The sequence below is a fragment of the Ctenopharyngodon idella genome, chromosome 9 (assembly GCF_019924925.1).
Source record: "Ctenopharyngodon idella isolate HZGC_01 chromosome 9, HZGC01, whole genome shotgun sequence".
Taxonomy (NCBI): domain Eukaryota; kingdom Metazoa; phylum Chordata; class Actinopteri; order Cypriniformes; family Xenocyprididae; genus Ctenopharyngodon; species Ctenopharyngodon idella.
In genome coordinates, this window is record NC_067228.1 from 32,436,218 (window position 1) to 32,457,560 (window position 21,343).

The window sequence follows — 21,343 nt, forward strand, 5'->3', positions numbered from 1 at the left end:
ACTCTGTATGAGATTGTATGCACTATCAATTAAGAACATTAAAATAATAGTTCACTAAAACATACAAATTCTGTCATCATTTTCTCATTTCTCATGTAGTTTCAGACTTTTGTTCATCTTTGAGATGCACAAATGAAGATATTTTTAATGAAATCTGAGAGATTTCTCTCCATTGGAAGTCAATTACACCAAAACTTCACGTGGATTATTACTTTTACAATCTAATTCTGAACTTTTTGAAACTTCAAAGCTTTGGGTGAATGGACTTTCATTGGAGGGACAGATATATCTCAGAGTTATTAAAAAGATCTTCGTTTGTGTTTGGAAGATGAAGGAAAGTTTCACGGGTTTGGAACGACATGAGGATATGATGATAACTTTCATTTTTGGTTGAAAATTTTAATTCAGTTTTAATTGTATAGAATTTATTAGATTTTATTCAAAGTTTAGTAAAAATTTACATAATTCCAAAATTATAACTATTATGTATTCACACCACATATCATTCCAAAGATATTAAGTATGCCTTATTTCCTTTCATGGATCATGTAATTTTGTGAAATATCTAAGCATGAGGGCAAATAAGATTTGAGAACTATGACAGTGGTAGACATTTGTTTTTCCCTTATATAAAGGAATGTTGGGTTTTTGTTGTTTTTGTTTATTGGAGCTTGACAGTCCAACCGTCCCCTTTTATTTTTGTTTGGCAAACAATCCTCTAGACATTTTGAAATAATTATGTTTCGTGTTCCACAGATGAAAGTCAGTCACGCAGATTTGGAACGACACATGAGTGAGTAAACAATGACAACCGTCTTTTTTTGGCTGAACTATGCCTTTAAATAGTATATGATCTTTTTTCGATTAATGGATAGAGTTAAATGTGTGTGTGAAATAGGATAGAGTGAAAGCGGATTAAGCCGGATCACTGTGAGAGAGGAACAATAAAACTTTGGGTTGGGTAAAATGATCTTATTGGGTTCCACTAATTATATTTTATCAGTCTGAGAGTAGAAATTTGAGGGGAAACTCAATATAAAATGAATTCAACTGTAGACAGAGTTAAACTAGCCTAAATTAAGTATTATTTTGTTGAGAGACACACAGACTGGGCTCCAAACTTTGAATGAACAAAGTCGAAGCACAAATCCATGCCAGCTCTCTCTCACACACACACTTTTTCAACCAAGGCTCTGTAGATCTGAAGAGAAAAACAGGTATGTCTCATTAGATTAAACTCATTCAGTGTGGAAGAGGGAATGAGATCAGTCCACTGATTTGAACTCTTTCTGAAGTGTGATTTAACCTGGTAAACATTTCCTGTGTGTGGAATACCTGGAGCATGTCAGAGCTTGAGCGACTACACATGAACATATACACAAAGCAGGCCTAAGGCAGTTATTTGGCTCATTCGAGCAGCGTCATACTTTGATCAGACAGGAAATTGACGATTTTATCATCATATAATCCGTCTGAAAACTACAGACCTTTACTAAGAAGGAAGGACACTGAGAGACGGAAACCATTATCGCTCTTTCTGTGGAGGTTTAGAGGGCTTCTTGAACTACAGATCTGCAGTTTTAGGGGAAAAGAACATTTCTGAGGGGTCCAAAGTATTTCACAATCTGGGTTTATATCATTGAGGGTTGTGGTTTGAATTAAAGATGCCGCTTCAAAATTAGGAGCAGAAAAGGAGTAACTTTATTACAGAGAAAAAACTACATCACTGCACAGAAAACAGCACTGCAAACATGCTGAGCTCTCATGTGACGTAATACATCAGAATATATCAGGACGATGCCAATTTCACAGGAGGGCAAAAGTCCAATAACAGCAGACTGAGGCAGATTCACTGGTTTCTGTCACAGTTCTAGAAAGCTTCTAGAACAATGTTATATTTTATCAATACATTTTAACAAGAATATCTTTAAAGATTAATCAGACACTTTACAGCAGACAGTTTGATTTAAGAAGAAAGTCTTATTGTGCATTTTTCTTTTTCTTCTATCCTTTTAAATAAGAGTTCAGAGCAACGCTCCCTACTCAGACCACAATATTTATTGAAGCTGAACTGATGATGTCACAACCATGATTCATTACCACATGACCACTCACATTTACATATCAATTACGCATCACTTATTTCATTTACTTACTTGGTGAGTCCTGATGAAAGATAATGAGAACTTCTTTCAGCAACCCTGGCTCCGGAAGTATTTTTCCCCATAGGGATTTTAAAAAAAGTCTTCATAAAAGAATTTATAAGCCATAAACTAAACCAACCAGACCATTTTTTTTTAATCAGACAAAAAGACAAATTTATGCTGCTTTAAAGGATTAGTCCACTTTCAAATTAAAATTTCCTTATAATTTACTCACCCCCATGTCATCCAAGATGTCTATGTCCTTCTTTCTTCAGTCGAAAAAAAATTAAGGTTTTTGATGAAAACATTCCAAGATTTTTCTCCTTATAGTGGAGAAAGTTAAGGGTCTTATCTAGCGAAATGATCGCATCACAAGTGCTTCCACCAGAACGTGATTCCGTATTCTGCAAAAAACTTAAGCTGTATGTCCTACGCCTTCCTTATATAACTTACGGAACGAACGCAGCGCCAGTTCCGTTTTTTCCTTAAGCTGAATAGGGAAGGCATAAGACATTTAGCGTAAGCTTTTTGAAGAATACGGAATCGCGTTCTGGTGGAAGCTCTTGTGATGCGATCATTTGTGCCTAGAAAGCATATACATTTTGATTTTTTTTTAGAAAATTACCAATTGTTTCGCTAGATAAGACCCTTATTCCTCGTCTGGTATCGTTTAAAGCCCTTTGAAGCTGCACTGAAACTGTAATTTTGACCTTCAACCGTTTGGAGGCCATTGAAGTCCACTATAAGGAGGATAATCCTAGAATGTTTTCATCAAAAACCTTAATTTCTTTTCGACTGAAGAAAGAAGGACATGGACATCTTGGATGACATGGGGGTAAGTAAATTATCAGGAAATTTTTATTTGAAAGTGAACTATTCCTTTAAAATTCTGTCATTTACTCCCCCTCAAGTTGTTCTAAACCTGTATAAATTTCTTTGTTCTGTTGAACACAAAAAAAGATATTTGGAAGAATGTTTGTAACCAAGCAGATCTCGCCCCCCCATTGACTACCATAGTAGGAAAAAACATTCTTCCAAATATCTTCCTTTGTGTTCAGCAGAACAAAGAAACTCATACAGGTTTGGAACAACTTGAGGGGGAGTAAACGATGACAGAATTTTCCTTTTTGGGTGAACTATCCCTTTAATAAGTGAAAGAACTGCAATCCCATGAAGCATTGCAAATGACAATCAGATTAAAACATGATTGTTTAAAAATAATGCAGGTTTAAATAATGCAGGCTGACTTCAACAAAAGCATATACCAACAGAAACATCGTAGCTCACAGTAGGTCTGTCTTAAAAGGCTTATAAGTTATTAAAAACCAGTTCCCCTATGGTGAAAATTTATGGGCTTTTTACTCTTTCAAGAACTCAACTGCTGCACTCCATTCTGGTAAAAAAAAAAAATACTTGACTGATCCTAGCAGAGGTCATTTACATATAGAAGTCTTAAAGGTACAGTAGCAAAGATAGTCTGTTTAATAAATTACAACTTCTGGCGCAAGAAATCTTGACTAACAGCACTTAAAAAATAAAATTCTGCAAAAGTATACAATATGACATCTTTAAAAACAGAGTACATGTTTAGCTATACTTGTGAGGGCCAAATGTCCTCACTTATATAGTAAAATATTATAACCGACAAGTGAGGACATTTTACTGGTCCTCACTAGTTAAAAAGGCTTATAAATCGGCATGTTTCTGTGACGGGTAGGTTAAGGGGCCATAGAAAATATCATTAACCTGATATAAAATCAATGGAAGTCTATGCAGTGTCCTCACTAATATAGTGAAACAAACTGTGTGTGTGTGTGTGTGTGTGTGTGTGTGTGTGTGTGTGTGTGTGTGTGTGTGTGTGAGGGAGGGAGAGGGAGAGGGAAAGACAGGGTTGGTTTGGAGATGGTGGTATACTGTATAAATTGATGCAGTCCAAAAAACTGGAAAAAACTGTTCAGCTTCCTGACCTTGAACATAATCTCCAATACACACCACTAGACGTCTCTCTGTCTACACACACAGTCTCCTCTCTCAACCACAGGGACTAACTTTCCTAACCAATAATAATTTGTCTTAACTACAAGCTAAACAAAACCATACTGCTTTTGTACCATATTCTAAAGAAGAAGAAGAAATAAAAATATATAACCAAATACTGTATAAAAGAACTGATTCATGGTGAGTTTAAGCAGAGACCATTTCAACACTTTTACAGATCTACTACTACTGTGGGCTGAAGTGTTAATAGTTCTTGTTCACTTATTTTTAGAGTTGATGACTTGGGGTTCAGTGACTGCGTTTAGTGGTGTTAACTGTAACCAATCACAAGTGGTTTGTTAAATTGATTCAAATACAGAAGTCCATAAATCATTTCAATTGATTCACTAAAAAAACACCAGTCATTTTCTATGTTTGACAGTGCAAGAGAGAGACTTGATGCCATTTAACTTTTAAAAGGGACCTATAATGCCCCTTTTACAAGATGTAATATAAGTCTCTGGTGTCCCCAGAATGTGTCTGTGAAGTTTCAGCTCAAAATACCCCACAGATCATTTATTATAGCTTGTCAAATTTGCCTCATTTGGGTGTGAGCAAAAACACGCCGTTTTTGTGTGTGTCCCTTTAAATGCAAATGAGCTGCTGCTCCCGGCCCCCTTTCCAGAAGAGGCCGGAGCTTTAACAGCTCGCGCTTCTGTTGCTCAACAACAACAACAAAGCAGGAGAATCTCACGCAGACAAAATGAGGATTGTCAGTAACGGTGTTCAGCCCTACATTGTTCAAACTGGAGTCGACACTGATGGAGAGACTCAGGAAGAAGTTACAACTTTTAGAATGAAACTGGACGTTTTTGAATGGTTAGTGGATAAATGTATGTAGTTGCTGTGGAGTTGATTCAACTCATCGACTAGCATGTAAAATGACGGCATGTTAAACACTCTACTACAACAACTCTTCTCTAAAGCATCCCAACATGGCCTCGCCCCCTTTGTTGCGTTTTCTCGGGGGCGGGGTTTATGTAACTTTTATTGTTAGTGATGTCACCAACCCAGGAAGAAGCGCACTGTAGTCCCTACCAGCCATTTGTTGTAGTCCTTAAAAAGTGATTTCTGTAAAAGAAAACATCTCTCTTTGCATTTGTAACTTTGCAGATGTTGTTTGTGCTCAAACAGTAACATTACACACACTAACTAAAGTTAAAAAAGTGAAATCATAATCAAGGACCGCTTAACTTATACCACTTAATTCACACTGCATGCACACAACTTGTGTAAAATAGGATTTCCTCAGCCATGGCGCTGTAGATTCAGCTGCGGTAGCTGTAGATTCCTCCACACTCCTCACAGGATTTAATCTAAACAACAGTCTATGTCGGCTGGACGGCACATTAGATAGAAAAGCTCATGAATCTTCACAGAAGCGACTGAACAGAAATCTCTCAATGCAGTTCACCCGCTGACTCTGTCTGCTGGACTACACTAAAAAAAAATCTAAATCAATATGTTTGTCTTGAACAATACCTTATCATTAAAACAAGATCAAATTCGCTTGAGAAGCTTCTAAGACTTCTTTTCAGAGAATGAGAAGTTTATATTTGCAAATGGAGAAACAAAAACTTAATTCAATATATTATTCTCTGAAAACAAGTCTTATTATTGGATCCAATTTTGCTTTTTAAGTAAATGTATTTTGTTTTAAGAGTATTTATTTATATATTTTGTCCTGGAAAGCAAGACAACATACCGATTCAAAACCGACTTACACCCACCAGAGAATGAACCTGTGAATAACAACCATCTAGAAAAATAATAGCGAGACAGAGAAACTGCAATGATTTTGTGTTAATTAACTGCTGAAAATATGAGAATGTATGTGTGTGTGATGAATGGAAGGCCTGCACTGACCTCACACCGCTCTGTGGTTACACTTGGCCTGTTTTTCTCCTTCTCTTTCTTTCTGTCTCTCTTCCATCTCTCCGGTTGCCATGGACGACGCCAGCAATTCAAACAATGTTCCTTTTCTCTGCTGAAACCTGATCACTCATGGTCTCTGAGAGCGAGAAAGAGAATCTGTGCTGTGCTGTTCACACCTGCTTCAGCTACACTACAACATTCAAACACCTTCCTGTCTGACTTCTGACTTCCTCTCTCATCCTCATATTGAGAGCAGTAACATGTTGGGAATAGCTCACAAAAAATATTTACTCACCCTAAGATTGTTCCAAACCTTTTATGTATACTCTCTTTCTCATGGAAGAAATGAAGTAGATTTTAAGGTTTTAAGTATGATATGACTCATGTTCGAAATCCAATACATCTATCAAAGTCATGTGACAGGCCTCACTAAGCCATCGGATTTTATCAACTATATCTTAATTTGTGTTCCCAAGATGAACAAAGGTGTGGAATGACATGAGGGTGAGTAATTAATGACAGAATTTTCATTTTTGGGTGAACTAATCCTTTAAGAACCAGATCACTCCGATCAGGCCGTAAACCACCACAGACCCCCAATAATCAGATATGGCCAAATTATCCCTCCAAATATTTAATAATCTCATTGCTCAGGTAGCTGGTGAGGTAGGTGACCGCATTGAAATGATTTCAGTTATTTCAAAGGTCCTTACAGCCTACAACAGAAAAAGAACTAAAATCCACAAAGACACCACTGACTAAGCAAACAAATCTAACGAACAATAGGATAAAAATGACAAACTATTTCCATGTTTTCCCCCATGACTATCCATGGAAAGCATGCTCTCTTTCTCACGCTCTCTCTCAAATACAAATGCACACACATACAGCACAGACACACAGATGAAACATTCATGTGCGCAGATATGTTGTCAGCGCTGCCCAGTGACTTTATCGATAAAAAAGTTTTGCATCTGCAAAGCTACATGACATTTCTCACTGGCAAGGTAATAATGCCGCTGTTCTTGAAGCAGATAAACTTACAGCTTAGAGACGCTGCTGCCGAACACTCTTGAGAGACACACAGACTCAGGTAATTCACACATGCTTAATCAGTCTATCAATCTCTCTCCAATAACTGCATTAGTTTGCAGTGGCTCAAGCTTCTGTAAATAGCTCTAAAATTACATTTTAGAATTAGCAATGGAGGCTTGGGATGAGATTTGTAAGAAATTAGACCTACACACAAAAGCTTGACTTCCAGAAGCACATGTCATGTCTCGATCAGTCACCAGACATCAGTGCTTCCCACACATAGACTGTACTTGGGCGGGCCGCCCAGGTATATTAACGGCCGCCCAAGTATATCTGGAGACAAATTTTGCTTTTATTGTTTTTATCCTCGTATACTTTTGTATCCGCCCGTGATAATGAAACCATCCGCGATCAATTAACTAGTGGAAAATCTCCCCTCGCCCTACGCGTTTCGTACCTGCTTGTTACGTGTGCGTCAGAACTGTTTACTCCCGCTGACATTCCCACGTGCGCTGCAGAGATGCGGTGGGTATTTCACAACGAGCGCTGCATGTTGCAAAGTCACAAGGCGGCGCTGTTGCGCGTTCTACAGGCTCGCGCAACAGCGCTTCAGATTGCTTTAAAGTGATTCTCAATCAATGAATAGCGCACATTTATGCCAAGCGATTGCTAATGAACTCAAGTTGATGAATTATGACAATGTCAACTTTATGGCCTTTATATAATATGTTTTAGACGATTGTAAGAATATGAATGATCAGCCTGCAATTGTGTAGACATTTAAAATAAGAGTCCCGGTATATTTGGGGCTTGTTTATAATTAAAAGTCACAAACTAAGTTCTTCTTCTTCTTCTTCTGGGCATTATTGGTATTTTGGTTACACAATAAATTGTATTTAATTTGATTTCCATTTAATTCATAGTAAATTATTGTAGTCTCCCCCACAGGAAGAAAAGACTAAGAACATTATTTGACACATATATTATTCATTATATAAATTTTACTAGTAAAATCTGTGTCCCATTCACTGAGAGAGACACTATATGACATAGCAAGGAGAACATATGAAAAGGATAACCATTTAAACGCTGTAATTTTGCATAATTTACAATGTATAATAATACATAATATTAGTATGTAATTAAATGTAACAGTAAGCTATGTAATTAAAATTAATTTCAATAAATAAAAATACTGTTAAAAATCATGAGATTCGAGAACTATGGAAGACACTACAATTTTTAGTGATTAACGAATTTGAATGCGTTTCTCACACAAAGTGACTTCAGAAGACAATAGAAATCATCAAAAAAAATATATACTTTCCTTGATATCTATTTGGAGTTTCAAAGCCTTTGGTCATTGAACACTTTGATTGTATGGAAAAGAGCAGTGTGAACATTCTTCTGAAGAACAGAGAAGTGCTGAGTTTGGGGCGACATGAGGATGAGCATAGGGAGACAGAATGCTGGATGTCAATGCTTAATGTCTGACCAAAGTGCATGTTTTATGTGGTGTCCTGATATTTGTAATGTGGGTAAATTAATACTCATACAGTACATCTGCTTCACATTTACATTTCAACTCCAGTCCAGAGAAAGTCTGGAATCCCACACCAATCTCCTCTGTGTCTCCATCTCTCCTCTCAAAGTCAATAATGACTGTTCAACTCCTTTAAGCTACAACAGAGAAGTGTGTAACACGCACACACACACACACACACACACACACACACAAGCTGTGTGAAGTGAAGCTAACTCAAATCCTGCTCCAGGAAACAGAGACAGATCTCAGCAGGGATTGGTGGAGCAAGTGATGTGGTCACAGTTACAAAAACACACTAACGCTTTGTAACACACACACACACACATAAACTATGCAGGCTTTACACACATTAGGCCTACATTGACACACATGCCCACAAACACAAGCAAAGATGATTAAAAAAGTATTATTTCCTGATTGAATGCTGTTTTTTTTTTTTTTTTTTTTTATGAACCAAAGAGGCAGTAATTTAACACTTTTAATACACTTAAAAGGAAATTCCCACAAATTGGGTACAAAATTGTGTCTGAAATACGCATTTTTTTAAAATCTTTTTATTTTTGTTTAACAAATGGTGTGTAAAATAATGTGCATAACCTTTAAAGTGTGCTAATCAACTCACGAGTGCAACTAAAAATTAAATTAGCTAATTTATTTTATATTCTATTTTATATAAGGTTGATAGTTTTTGCAACTCTGTTGTGTTACATTACTTTAAATTAGTGGTCGACCAATATTTGGCATTTTTTAAATATTGGCATCAGCCGTTTTTCTGTTTGACCGATGTGTTGAAAGCGGGACTTTTATTTTGACGGCACTGAGAACACTGGCTCGAACGGCAGCGCCTGAGCACACAGCAACAAACAAGTCCGATCCATGGAGGCCCCACCTCGCAACTTACAGGACTTAAAGGATCTGCTGCTAACATCTTGGTGTCACCAATCAGGCATAACATTATGACCACCTTCCTAATATTCTGTCGGTCCCCCTTTTGCTGCCAAAAAAGCCCTGACCCATCGAGGCATGGACTCCACTAGACCCCTGAAGGTGTGCTTTGGTATCTGGCACCAAGATGTTAGCAGCAGATCCTTTAAGTCCTGTAAGTTGCGAGGTGGGCCTTCCGTGAATCGGACTTGTTTGTTCAGCACATCCCACAGATGCTTGATTGGATTGAGTTTCGATTGGATTGAATTTGGAGGCCAAGTCAACACCTCAAACTCATCGTTGTGCTCCTCAATCCATTCCTGAACCATTATCGCATTATCCTGCTGAAGGAGGCCACAGCCACCAGGGAATACCATTTCCATGAAAGGGTGTACATGGTCTGCAACAATGCTTATGTAGGTGGTACGTCTCAAAGTAACATCAACATGGATGGCAGGACCCAAGGTTTCCCAGCAGAACATTGACCAAAGCTTCACACTGCCTCTACCGGCTTGCCTTCTTCCCATAGTGCATCCTGGTGCCATGTGTTCCACAGGTAGGCGACGCACACGCACCCGACCAACCACGTGATGTAAAAGCAAATGTGATTCATCAGACCAGCCCACCTTCTTCCATTGCTCCGTGGTCCAGTTCTGATCCTCACGTGCCCACTGTCGGCGGTGGACAGGGGTCAGCATGGGCACCCTGACTGGTCTGCGGCTATGCAGCCCCAAACTCAACAAACTGTATTCTGACACTTTTCTATCAGAGCCAGCATTAACTTCTTGAGCCATTTGAGCGACAGTAGCTCGTCTGTTGGATCAGACCACACACTCCCCATGTGTATCAATGAGCCTTGGCCGCCCATGACGCTGTCGCCGGTTCACCACTGTTCCTTCCTTGGACCACTTTTGATAGATACTGACCTCTGCAGTTCGGGAACACCCCACAAGAGCTGTAGATTTGGAGATGCTCTGACCCAGTCGTCTAGCCATCACAATTTGGTCCTTGTCAAACTCGCTCAAATCCTTACGCTTGCCCATTTTTCCTTTGAGGACAAAATGTTCACTTACATGTTTCAATTTCATGGTGACTTTAAAACTAGATACTTTTAATGGCAGATTTATTTTTTGGTGAAGTAAAAAAAAAAAAAAAAGTAATGGGACACAAAAGAATACACTATTTAATTATCACTAAACACCAGCAGTGCACCTGTACAACACCACCTCACACACAACATACCGTTCTGATTCAAGTCCACCCGTCATAACAGAGCCGAATTAGAGATTTGTGACAACAGTATTAATGCTCTATTCTTTCTGACCAATTCAAACTACTCAATTTCATGCTGTTTAATATTTGACTGATTGTCAGCACAAGTCATGAATGTGACACAGAAAAGCGCCACTGAACCGTACCCATGCTGCACTTTATAACCAATTAATGATTAACTGTTTCAGAGTTTAAAAAAATACTGTTATATTTAATTTGCTTTGGGTTACATCGTAATCCAAACCCTGGCCAGTATGTCTACTTATAGTGGCCCCATAAAGTATTTGGACATTGACGTCTACCATAAAAATGAACGAATGGCATTGTGTGTGACAACATATCAAACAAATTGACTAAAAAATTACAAAAATCAGGATTAACAGTGTTAAATATTAAATTTATATCTGTGTGTGAATTAAAAAGTGTGTTCCGTAGAAGAACGCAAGTCATACAGGTTTGAAGCAACATGAGATAATGTTGAGATTCCTGGGAGAACTATGCCTTTAACATTGACAGCCCAAGTAAAAATGTCTTAACTTTTGGCAGATGATGTCAAATGATGAGTCAAGAAGGAGCTTATGTCACTTCCGGTTCATTCATCACACTGTCATGTCAAACACACTGCATTGTGGGATACAGTCCTCCACACAGTGTGTTCTGGTTGTATACTGCACATTTGGCCAATATTGCAGATCATCTGAGAACACAATGCATACTAAAAACTTACATACTGTACACAGTATAAATACTGCTAAAATAGTATAGTAGAGCACTATTTTAAACATAGCCCTTGATTAGGATGAGTATTTTCCAAAATATGTTCACTTAAAGTATTTCAGAGAGAGACAAAGAGAAAGAGAGAGAGTTACATTCCTCAGGTGAAGGCTGATGTGTGTCACAGAAACATGAGTATTCCCGTGTTTACACCACACCCATGTGTTTGTTCAGACTTTTGTGTAGCTTTGAGGAGAGGCTGTTGAACTTCCTGGAGTGAACGGTAAGGGGTGGGGCGCACGGCAGGTGCACTTCATAATCACACGTGACACACACACACACACACACACACACACACACGGCTACAACGCCCAACCAGGACACGACAGCACACAAATGCACATTTAAACAGTAAACAGGAAGAACACACCTTGTATTGCTAAATATAACAACAACAGACATGTGTAAGGATGAAGGAAATATCCTGAATCGATAAGATAAAGAGAAAGGGACAAATAGAGACTATATTTACTTATGTTCACTTTCATTGGCAGCACCTTTTAGTCATATTTTATCATCTTTAGTTACTTGTTTAATTAACATTACTTCCTTTATTTTTTTTTTGTTAAATTTGTTACAAGCACTATCAAGGTCCCACACAACTTACAATTTCCATCTGTAGGACAGTAAAATGCTTCAAAAAATTCCATAGAGTTATTCCATAGACCTAGGGATCCAAGCCATATCTAGAGACCTGAATTATACCATAGAAATGTAAGGCCTTTTCACAGCAAAATGAATAATCAATAATCATAATGGATAATCTCACATTTTCTTCATAAAACTGTATTACTACCTATTTTTATTTTTGACACTATTGCCATGTCGTTTTACTCACAGTCCGGATCATATTACGTTTTTTGAGTCACAGAGCATTTTTCGGATAAGCAAGAAAAAAAAAAAACAACTGCAAAAAACTGCAAATGTAACTTTGCCTTCTGTTTATTAAATTAAGCACACTTTGATTAAGCTTTGACTAGCCTAACTAATAAAGTTCAAACATTATTAAAGGCAAGTGAACAGTCAATAGAAAAATAAGAACAAATACACTCATTACAAACATAGATAAATACAATAGAACAAAGTTAAAAAATCAAGTAAGTATTCAGGTACAGATATGTAATACTTGGGCCTAAACGTAAATAACACTATTGTGTTCACTGTATAAATTAAATATAGATTAATGTTTGTGTTCAAGCTGTGTTTCATTGTTTGATTAACATTAATGACATTAGCAGGCATTTATAGGCTACTGTCACTTTAAGAGCGAATGCATGGATCCAATAAAACGATACACATCTGATTTCTTTCTCAACTGTTTACATTTACCTTAAGACAGACTGCGTTTATGAGACGGTATTCTGACATATTTGTGTGTATCCGTTCAAGAGCAAGGAGATGTGAAAGAAGAACCAATTAGGGCTGGGAGATGTTGCAAAAAAAATTAAATCTTGATTTTTTTCAGAATGATTTGCAGATTCACAATTCAATTTTTTTTTTTTTTTTTTTTTAAGTCAACTTAGTGCTGGGCGGTATACCGGCTCATATGGTATACCGGTTTCAATTCCGAGACCTATATGAATTTTTCAAAAACCGCCATACCGGTGCGTAGCTGAAACAGCTGCTGTATCTATTCAATGGCTATGAAGCGCAATGTAGAGTGTATAGAGAGCGGACTTCTATTAACTGCACATCTTACACTGATGGAAACAACTTTATTACACAACAATAAATAACTCACAAAACTAACTCTCTTTAATACTGCAAATACCATATAGAGACGTGTGATTTCCATGATTCAGAAAACACGGATGAAATCACGGAATCCAGTCACAAATAGAACTTACTGTATAAAGCGGAACGGCACAGAATTTGGCGATTTTTGGATGAATAAGTCAAAAGTCGGGTTGTACAATGAACCAGATATCGATACGGACTAGTGTCTGTGAATATTAAAGCTAAAAAAGACTGCTATTGAAATTTGAAGTCTGTATGAATGAGTGCCGCATTTTCGTCAACCACACATACTGAAGCACGTGTGACGCTCGCGATGATTTCAGTGTCTGCTGTCTCTCACTACACATGAACTTCTTCTGCAGAGCTGCTCTTTAGGGTCACTTTATGAACATTTCACCGTTTAATTTGATAAAACTATCGACATTTGTCGTATCATATACACAGGAAGTCAAAGGTCTTTACGACCCTGTCAAAATAAAAGTTTGGCAAACTTGAAATAACAGAAATATTACTATTGTACAATAGAATGTATTTCGATTTACGGATATAATAATAACAATAACAATAATAATAATAATAATAATAATAACACGGTTTATTAAAACACACAAACTCAAAGGTCTTCATTGAAATGACAGAAATTGCACAATAAAATGTAGCCTACTTATTAATATTAATTTAATTAAATAATTAAATTAATTTGATTACATTTTAACTAAATTGTTAGCTTTATGAACTGATTTGATAAAAATGTTTAAATAATTTTTTATTTGTCCTTACAATGTTTATATAATATATTCCCTGTACTCCTGACAGTAAAATATGCCAAAATAAAGGTCCAGGAGAAAAAAAAAAAAGAAAAAAAAAAAAACGTGACATACCGTGAAACTGCCAGAATCTTAAAAAAAACGTGATACAGATTTTCGGTCAAACCGCCCAGCACTAAGTCAACTTAAAAACATAACTACAATATGATTCAAGTAACATTCTCTTTATTAACCATCTGGTTAACAAAAAAAAAAAAAAAAAGTTCTATTCCAAGTGCGCCACATCTGAAGTGATCAACATGGTGTAATGTTAAATGTAAAACAAATTGACTTGTTATTAGTTAAATAATTTTGCAGAATATATACATGAAATACGAAGGCAAATGTTGTACAAACTTATCTTAAACATATCCTATATACTCAGAAATAATATAAGAAAAATGGTAAATATTTCTTAGCCAAAAAATAACAGCAATAAATAACACCAGTAATAGGCTATTATTAACAGCAAATGCCTAGTAAACACTAAAAAAAAATAATAAAAAAAAAAAATAACAGCACCTTTCAGCCTGTCACCATCATGCAAACATGAAATATCAAACATACGGTAGTAATTCTCTACAGGTTTTTGCATTCCAACTGCGCTATTTTTCCTATTGTTTTTATGTTTGGTGGACGCGTTTGTTGCACTCGTGTCTCGCGTCTTTTGCAGCATCTCACCCGTGAAACGGCATTCTAAAAACACGGCGGTCGCTTTAAAAAAAAAAAAATAATAATAATTTCAACTCGCATTTAATAAGTTTGCTTTTTTCCCCATTCCACTGCCCGCACCTCGTTTTTTTTCAACGCAATAACGCATTTCTGACTGAACAGCTGCTTAGACTAACGATGTGTTGTACGTTCATAGAGCGTCACATGAGAGTGGTTAATCAGGCGCGCTGGCACCATCATGTGGTCGGATCATTTTCTTCTCTTAACGGTTATCACTGCTGTATTGTCAACAAGTCTAATTATAACGTTTACTAACATTTTTATTCAAAAACGCGATTTCTTGATTTAAAAATAATAAAATTGAGGCAAAACATTAAATTCAAATTAATCTGAAAGAAATATGAAAAATCGCCCAGCCCTACAACCATTCGAGTATTTGGGTGAAACACGCCTTTTAAATTAAAAATTAAACAGCAGGGAATCAAGGGCAGAAAAGTTCAGAGATTAAACTCACACTTGAGCTGCCGATGTGATTTCAACTGTTTCACACACAACAACAAAAATAACCCTGTCTTTCAGAGAGAACATGAGATGGACAGACAACTGTTACTGTCCAAATATACTAATCTAACCACTTTTAAAAATACGCACCACCCACAAATGTTTAAACTATCATCACATATGGAAAGCGCAATACTATTTGTGGTGTGATTTGAGATGCCAGCAGCTGAGTTACACCCAAAGTACATACTCCAAACACAGTCTAAGACTCAGTAAAGCCAAGCGCTAACCGTGTCATTACCGCAGTGAGGTTTCTTCACCTTCCAACTAGCTATGTGTGTCTGCTCTTTACTATGGTCCATACTCAAACATAGGCAATGCTCATTTTTATTAAAGTCACCATGAAAACAAAATTGATAATTCTTATTTTTTATGGATTATTGCAATATAAATGATTTGTCTGTTCACATCATTTTTTTTTAAATTCGTGTGCCCTCATAATCTTTAATCAGAATATCTTCGCCTCCCTCTTGCAGCGACATCTCTTCTCTTCTCTGATGACGAGGGCGGGGCAACCTGTCACTCATATGAGATCCACCAATAGAAAACCACAACCATCCAATCAATTCACCATGGACAAAATCAAGCCCCGCCCTACATTTGTTCTTGTTCGAGAAGCCATTACTAGGACCCTATGATTTCTTCGATGCAGAAAACGAGGACAGAATCGCAGAATCCAGTCATAAAAACGGAATTTAGTATATAACGTGGAATGTCATGGAATTTGTCAATTTTTTTAAATGAATGAATAAAAAGCAGGTCAGTACACTTAAATCAAATCGCGATATAGACTCGTGTCCGTGAATATTTAACCGCAGATAGACTATTTAATTATGAATCCTGCATGTCTGTGTGCCTTTGAAATGAATGATGCGGAAGCGCGGTTTCATTTACCTCACAGACACGCGCACACACACACTGAAGCACGTGCGATGCTCGCGGTGTTTTCATCCTCTGTCGCCTCACTATATGAGGAAATGAACGCACGAAATTCATCTCCAGAGCCGCTCTGAAAGTCACTTCATCAGAATTTAACTGCTTCGTTTTAAAAAATATCGTCATAAACACAGAGAAACTCAAAGCTCTCAGCAACCCGTCAAAATAAAAGTTTAACTTGACAGAAACATATTAGTGTTGTACAGTAAAATTTAGATCAATTAATTCAATTAATTTTATTAAAAACTATCTTTTTAAGGAATAATCTCAGTTTTTCTTCCATGTTTTAATTTTAACAGTAGAGCTCTGTTGTGCAGCACATTGTTTGATAAATAAAGTTTAATTTCATAATTAAAAGATAAATTAAATGGTATGCGTTCATTTGTTTGTCGAAAAATTAAAATACGGAACAGAATTTCTGGGGAAAAAAATAAAAATACTTTTTTTAATAATAAATTGTTGTTTTTAAGAATTCAATTAATTAGACATGCTTTTTGATTATTAAAATGTAATTAAACCATTAAAATGGAATCCAGAAAAGTTAAAACAGAAAACAGAATTTGGTACAAATAAACCAGAATTTAAGGGGAAAGAATAAAACGTATATCATAGGGCCCTAAAAAATGTAACTTTTTGTTAAACTTTTAATAAGTTGTTGGTAAATTGGATAAGTTTCATTATTTCAATTAAATAGACATGCTTTTTGATTACTAAAATTTAAATAATTTAACCATTAAAATGGAGTCCAAAAAAAAAATAAACTGAAAAAAACGGAATCCAGAAAAATTAAAATGGAATGTGGGAATGCTAAGGTCAGGCAATACAAAGAAGTTTGATGAAGCCTTGTTAATATCTGGGCTGTTTTTGTTCTTGTTGTAAATGGTCAGACAGTTATTTTAAAGTCACATGTACGGTTTAAAGTGCTTGTTTTAGTACAGTGGATGATTGACAGATGAGTAAAACAGTCCTTGACTGTTGTCCAGGAAGCATTAGGATGCATTTACACTACAAATACAATGTGTTCACATACATTTGACAACTTTTAAATTTGGTTCAAGTGAGCAGACACTCAAACTCTTTGGACTCCTTCTATACCTATACCTACGACATTACATAGCACAATATACACGGGAAAATTGATTCAAAACTACTGAAAAAATAGACAGGATATTTGATTAAAACAATGGGCACCCAACTGGAGGAGCTTGCGATTTTCAGAAGACATTTGGCATTATATAAACACTAGCAGTCAAACGTTTTTAAACGGTAAGATATTTTAACGTTTTAAAAGAAGTCTCTTCTGCTCACCAAGGCTTCATTTATTTGATCCAAAATACAGTAAAATCAGTAATATTGTGAAATATTTTTACAATTAAAAATAACTGTTTTCTATTTGAATATATTTTAAAATGCAATTTATTCCTGTGATCAAAACTGAATTTTCAGCATCATTACTCCAGTCTTCAGTGTCACATGATCCTTCAGAAATCATCCTAATATGCCGATCTGCTGCTCAAGAAACATTTGTTATTGTTATCAATATTGAAAACAGTTTAGTACAATTATTTTTCAGGATAATTTGATGAATAGAAAGTTCAAAAGAACAGCATTTATCTGAAATATAAAGCTTTTGCAATATTATAAATGTCTATACTGTCACATTTGATCAATTTAATGCATCCTTGCTGAATAAAAGTATTAATTTCTTTAATATCTTTCCCAAAAAAAAAAAAAAAAAAAAACACCTCTTACTGACCTCAAACTTAAACGGTAGTGATAATGTTACAAAAGCTTTCTATTTCAGATAAATGCTTTTCCTTTATACTTTCTATTCATCAAAGAATACTGAAAAAAAAAAAAAAAAAAAAAAAAAAAAAATGTACACCACTGTTTTCAACATTGATAATAATAATAAATGTTTTTGAGCAGCAAATCATATTATAATGATTTCTGAAGGATCATGTGACACTGAAGACTGGAGTAATGATGCTGAAAACTCAACTTTGATCACAAAAATAATTTGCATTTTAAAATATATTCAAATAGAAATCAGTTGTTTTAAATTGTAAAACATTTCATAATCTTACCGTTCAAAAACAAAACCGGTAGTGTATATAACTTCGTATCACTGTGTATCAGAGCAGAGGCGGGGTTCAGAGAGACTGAATCCTTAATCGTTTCAGACAGTGTGAGAAAAGAGCTGATGCTGCAATGGATATTATGAGAAAATTGAAGTCTGTTTTGACCTTAAATGCATGTAAACCTGTTGTAGGAGACTGCAAAATTAAATTATGAACATTTAAAATAGCATAATAGGGGCACTTTAAGGTCTATAGTAAATGTAGGTTTAACTTACAAGAATATGAAATTTATATTATGTTCCAATTAAAAACAATTAAATGTATATAAAAATAAATTATGAAAAAAAATATATTATTTTGGCTTGCCGTCTTTTTTGCTTGTCTCTTTTTAGTAAACTGTGATGATCATTTTCTTTGGTTGTGCAGCATTCATTCCCATCACACTTTTTTTCCCCCTCAGTTTCAGGTTCTAGATGAAGACTTCCATGACAAAAAGGCAGACCACATTAAAATAATGGATATAAATACACAGTTAATCTTTAGTAATTCCTGGGATAATTCACTTAATCCTATCAGTTCCTTGTACATATTTGCCAGAGGCATAAGTTTGACAGCGTTAGCAACAGTAACTAAGGGGGCAGGGCTAGCGGATGGGCCAATCCCACACAACAGATTTTTTTTTTTTTCCCCCAAGAAAAAAAAAAAGATTTTAAAAATACTACCGTCAAAAACCTGGCTCTCCCTAATGAATGAGTGTTAACTACCTTAGAGTTTACTTACTGAATAGCCTATCACAACAGATGTATTTACATATAGAAATCTTAAAGGTGCAGTAGCAAAAACAGCAGCAATTAACATTACAACTGTTGTTGCAGAAACCTTGACAAACACTGTAAGTGGACTTTGTGTATAATGTGGCCCTTTACAGATCACAATGACTTCAGAAGCTACAGAGACACCCAACAGAAGACAGGGGGATCAAGGGAGTTACTCTACTCTGTCTACAGTCTACCGAACAAAGAGTCTCTCTTTCTCACACGGTCTCTCTTCCTCTACAGGACAGTCTCAGGTTACTGTGAGACCCGGTTCAGACCTGCCTCCTCCCCTCTGGAACACGGGACTTCCTTGGCTGAGGCTGGATTGAAACAAAACTCAAGTTGCCAGACTGTTGCTAGTGCACCTGGACTCCTGGAAACGGTATGAAGCCAATCAGACTGGACCTTGCGTTTGTCAAGAGGACTTTTTCATGCAATATGCATCAAACTGTTCGTAAACAATATGAGGCTGGCAATGTGTCCCAACCATATGTGACAATAATTTGAGCTCTCTCTTCTATATTAATGAGTTTCTGTCCCAGCCAGCTGCTACTGTGACCACAGTTTTGTCGCTTCTGATGCGATGTGCGGGATGGTCCAGCTTCCAGGAAAACGTCATTGGTGCAAAATCATGTATATTAAACGGAAATTGTGTTCTGATTGGCTGAAGGGCCCTATGAAATCTGTTTTATTTTATTTTTTTCCCAAATTCTATCTTTTCAGTTTTCATTTTTCTGGATCCCATTTTTTTTATATCCATTTTCATTTTTCTGTTACATTAAATTTTAGTAATCAAAAAGCATATCTAATTAATTGAAATCATGAAACTTATACAATTTAACTTAAAATATATTTTTTAGGACCCTATGAATGAGTTTTATTTTTTCCAAATTTGTTTTATTTTTCCCAAATTCTGTTTTGCATTTTAATTTTAGTGGATTCTTATTAAATGGTTTAATTCAATTTTAATAAAAAAAAAAAAATCTGGATTTATGATGTACTACAAATTTATTATCAAAAACTGTGGCATAAAACAATAATTTAAAGCTTCAGTTCACCCAAAAAAGTAAATTACTCACCCTCATGTCGTTCCACACCTGTAAGACCTTCGTTTATCTTCAGAACACAAATTAAGATATTTTTAATAAAATCTGATGGCTCAGTGAGGCCTGCATTCACAGCAAGACAATTAACACTTTCAGATGCCCAGAAAGCTACTAAAGACATATTTAAAACAGTTCATGTGACTACAGTGGTTCAACCTTAATGTTATGAAGCGACGAGAATACTTTTTGTGCGCCAGAAAAACAAAATAACGACTTTATTCAACAATATCTAGTGATGGGCAATTTCAAAACACTGCTTCATGAAGCTTCGAAGCTTTACGAATCTTTTGTTTCGAATCAGTGGTTTGGAGCGTGAATCAAACTGCCAAAGTCACGCCCCCCCAGTGGTGAACCATTGAAATTTCGAAACACTTATGACATAACGTTGTTGTTATGACATTTACGTGACTTTTGCAGTTTGATACACGCTCCGAACCACTGATCCGAAACAAAAGATTCATAAAGCTACGAAGCTTCAAGAAGCAGTGTTTTGATATTCGGCCATCACTAGATATTGTTGAATAAAGTCGTTATTTTGGTTTTTTGGCGCACAAAAAGTATTCTCGTCGCTTCATAACATTAAGGTTGAACCACTGAATTTTCATTTTTGGGTGAACTAACTCTTTAATTAATCTTTTAAAATGTAATCAAATAAAAATGTAACAATTCTTTTTATTTTTGGCAAACAAAGAGCTGGACAACAGAGGTTTAAGAAAAATGGTATATTCCTTACAAAATAAAGTTTTAATAATTGTATTATTATTATTATTTCTTTGAGAAGTACATTCTACTGTACATTAGTAATGTCACAATTTCTTCAAGTTAAACCAAACTTTTACTTTGATGTGTTGTGGTGAAGACCTTTAAGTTTGTGTATATATAATAAGACAATAGTTTTATCAAATGAAATGTTGAAATGCTTGTGAAGTGACAATCAGAGCAGATGAAGTTCATGTGGATTGTCCTCATAGCCAAATTGTGACATTCCATGTTATTTTCCATTTTTATGACTGGATTATGCT

General features: G+C 35.8%; 1 protein-coding gene across 3 annotated transcripts in view; it reads right to left on the reverse strand.

Moving 5' to 3' along the window:
* The window catches only part of ppp1r9ala (protein phosphatase 1 regulatory subunit 9A-like A), a 67,594-nt gene that overhangs the window by 35,247 nt on the left and 11,004 nt on the right, over nt 1-21,343 (reverse strand). The window lies entirely within an intron of this gene.